The following is a 3,387-nucleotide window of genomic DNA, read 5'->3' on the forward strand; positions in this document are numbered from 1 at the left end:
AGGTTAACAGCAGAGGATCAGAGGGTGTGGGCCGGGCTGGAGAAGGAGAGAAGGAAGGTGAGGTAGGAGGGGGCAAGGTGATGGACAGCCTTGAAGCCGAGAGTGAGGAGTTTTTGCCTGATGTGTAGGTTGATTGGTAGCCACTGGAGATTTTTGAGGAGGGGAGTAACATGCCCAGAGCATGTCTGCACAAAGATGATCATTCAATCATTTTCTCTTCCTCCAAATCGGATAGAGTAACCTCTCTTGGAGTACAGAGGAGCATCTCAGAAGGAAAACATCACCGAAAGTTCAACCTGTTCAGGGCTGATGGCCAATTCATACCATTCCTGTCACTAAACATTTGTTTTTTCCCCTTGTTTATCTGGACAATTGAAGTAGGCTCATCGTCTGGCTTATCGAGGCAACTGTGGTTTGGTAGACTCGGTGTAAAAGTTACCATGGAAACTGTTGCAGTATTTTTCTACCATAGGGTTTTGTTACAATGAAGGTTAAGATGGACTTTAAATGTGAGAGGACTTCAGTTGGAGTATCTTCAGATTTTATGGATTTTTTTTTCAATCATTGATTGTAATGAGCTCTGCGGAGTAGCAAGGGTGGCCTCAGTTTAGGTTTTTCCCATTTAGTTCTGTGCAGTATTGATTGGAACAGTTTGGAAGCTTTTTGAAATGAGGCATTGCTGTGAATGGACTGCTCAGTTCTGCAGTAACCATTGTCTTCCCCGTATGTTTTGTCCAGAACACTATTAGGAATTTAGAACAGTCTTCTGATAACATGAGTCTGGCTATAATATGACACAGTGGTGGATGGAATGGTTGCTGAACATATGTGCAACATCAATACAAAATCATTGGTATGCTTTATTGAGTGCCTACAATGTGCAAAGCACCATACTGATGGGCTGGGATTGTATAAGCACTTAGTACAGTGCTCTGCACACTGTATGTGCTCAGTAAATATGATTGCTTGCTTGATACTAACGAGGAAGACAGAAACAAACTGTAAGTGCAATTCAAGTTTTCCTACCATGAGGTTTTGCATGAATACAATCCCCGTTTCCTAGGAGATCTGAGAAGCAGCATGACCTAGAGGATAGACACAGGCCTTAGAGTGAGAAGTTTCTAATACTTCTGGCCTGCTCTGTACCCCTGGGGAAGTCTCCTAACCTCTCTGAGCCTCAGTTCCCTCAGCTATAAAATTGGGCTACTCTAGCTGCCCTCCCAACTTCAGAGACGCGGACGCATAGTGCAACCACATAGAGAAGCAGCGTGGCTCAGTGGAAAGAGCACAGACTTTGGAGTAAGAGGTCATGGGTTCAAATCCCAGCTCTGCCAATTGTCAGCTGGGTGACTTTGGGCAAGTCGCTTAACTTCTCTGTGCCTCAGTTGCCTCATCTGTAAAATGAGGATTAAAACTGTGAGCAGACAACCTGATCACCTTATAACCTCCCCAGCACTGAGAACAGTGCTTTGCACATAGTAAGCACTTAAAAATATCATTATTATAGATGAACTAGGCCCTTATTTTCCCTACCTGTCCTCCCATCTGCATTATTATTATTATTATTATTAATAAAATTTTTAAGAACTTACTTTGTGCCAAGCTCTGTTCTAAGCACTGGGGAAGATGAGACGTAATCAGGTTGCCCAACATGGGGCTCACAATCTTAATCCCTGTTGCACAGATGAGGTGACTGAAGTACAGAGAAGTGAAGTGGCTTGCCCAAGGTCACACTGCAGACAAGTGGTTGACCCAGGATTAGAACCCACATCCTCTGGCTCCCAAGCCTGTGCTACTAATCCACTAAGCCATGCTGCGTCTGTACCCCTTAAGCACTTGATATTTACCCCACGCTCAGCCCCACACCCTCTAATTATGAAGAATTTCAGCCTCACCCTCTAGATTGTAGATTGAAGATTGTAGATTTTTTGTAGACAAGGATCAAGTCTACCAACTCTGTTGTATTGTACTCTCCAAAGAGTTTAGTACAATGTTCTGCACACCGATTGACTGATTAGATGGCGGAATCCCATATTGGTCAGAGATTGTACCTGATCTGATTTTCTTATATCTGCCCCAGACATATCATAGTGCTTGGCAGATTTGTCTTATCTCATGCCGTCAAGTCGTTCCCAACCCCTAGCGACACCACGGACACCTTTCTCCCAGAACACCCCGCTCTCCATCTGCAATACTTCTGGTAGTGGATCCAGAGAGTTTTCTTGGTAAAAATCCAGAAGTGGTTTACCATTGCCTCCTTCTGCGCAGTCAACTTGAGTCTCTGCCCTCGGCTCTCTCCCGTGCTGCTGCTGCCCGACACGACACAGGTGAGTTTTGCCCTGTAGCAGATTGCCTGCCACTCGTTAGCCACTGTCCAAGCTAGGAATGGAATGGGTTGGCCTCTGCTTGACTCTCCCTCCTGTAGCTGAGACTGGTAGAGGACTGGAAACTCTCCAGGTGCCACCCTAAGAGAGAGCCTGGCAGATAGAAAGTACTTAATTGATACCTGAATTGTAATTACATTAAAATGTGTGGCCTAATACGAATATTAGAATATCCTCAAGCAAGTATATCTTGGACAATGCAGAGGCCAATGTTTAAAGGCGACAACACTTAAGCACTCAGTGCAGTGCTCAGCACACAGTAAGTGATCAATAAATGTCATCGATTAAGCATTAAATTGCTCACACGTGAACAGGAAAATTGGTGAAGAGGTTGAAGTTGTTTTTCACAGTGGGAAAATTGAAGACAATATTTATTCGACTGTCACGAAATGACATATCTTCTAGGCAGCAGACCCTAAATTCTCTTTTGACAGAAAGAAGTCTCACACCCTAGTCATCAGTCAGGCCCTCTAAAATATGATCTAGCCTTCTGAGGTGACAGAAATTCTTCCTCAGATATGGTACTGGAGTTTAGACCGATTTGACGCTTTCAGATACGTTTTCAAATACAGCCCTTTAAATGTCCATCAGTGATGTTTTAAAAACCATTTGTGACAAATTGGTGCCAAATCGATCTTTCAGCATGAACATAGGAATGATGTTCTCTCTAAATCACCTGTCCCTGAGAGAGATAGATCAGCTGATGGTTTGGAGCCCAGGGTAGTAGGAATGGAAGTATTTACTGAGGGCCCTCTGGGGCAATGCACTGTACTAAGCACTTAAGAAAGTAAAAGAGCAGCATAAGATATTTTCCCAGGCCTGAAGCCCTTTGTTCAAAATGTCCAATTCTTCAACCTAAACAAATTAAGAGGAACAGGATTCCAGGTCTATTGAAAAAGTTGAAAGAATACTATCTGTTATCTTCAAATTTAATACATAACTCTTTTCCTCTTTTCCTTTTCAATATACCTCGATCTCTTCTATCTCACCACCTATCTCTCGC

General features: G+C 43.4%; 1 non-coding gene across 1 annotated transcript; it reads right to left on the bottom strand.

The window, feature by feature from the left end:
* Positions 1-2,337: 2,337 nt before the first annotated feature.
* Positions 2,338-2,475, bottom strand: LOC119935972. The gene has a single exon (XR_005453566.1). It is a non-coding gene; the product is annotated as a small nucleolar RNA SNORA7 (small nucleolar RNA).
* Positions 2,476-3,387: the final 912 nt, after the last annotated feature.

This window comes from Tachyglossus aculeatus, chromosome 12, assembly GCF_015852505.1.
Source record: "Tachyglossus aculeatus isolate mTacAcu1 chromosome 12, mTacAcu1.pri, whole genome shotgun sequence".
In the NCBI taxonomy this organism is placed as follows: domain Eukaryota; kingdom Metazoa; phylum Chordata; class Mammalia; order Monotremata; family Tachyglossidae; genus Tachyglossus; species Tachyglossus aculeatus.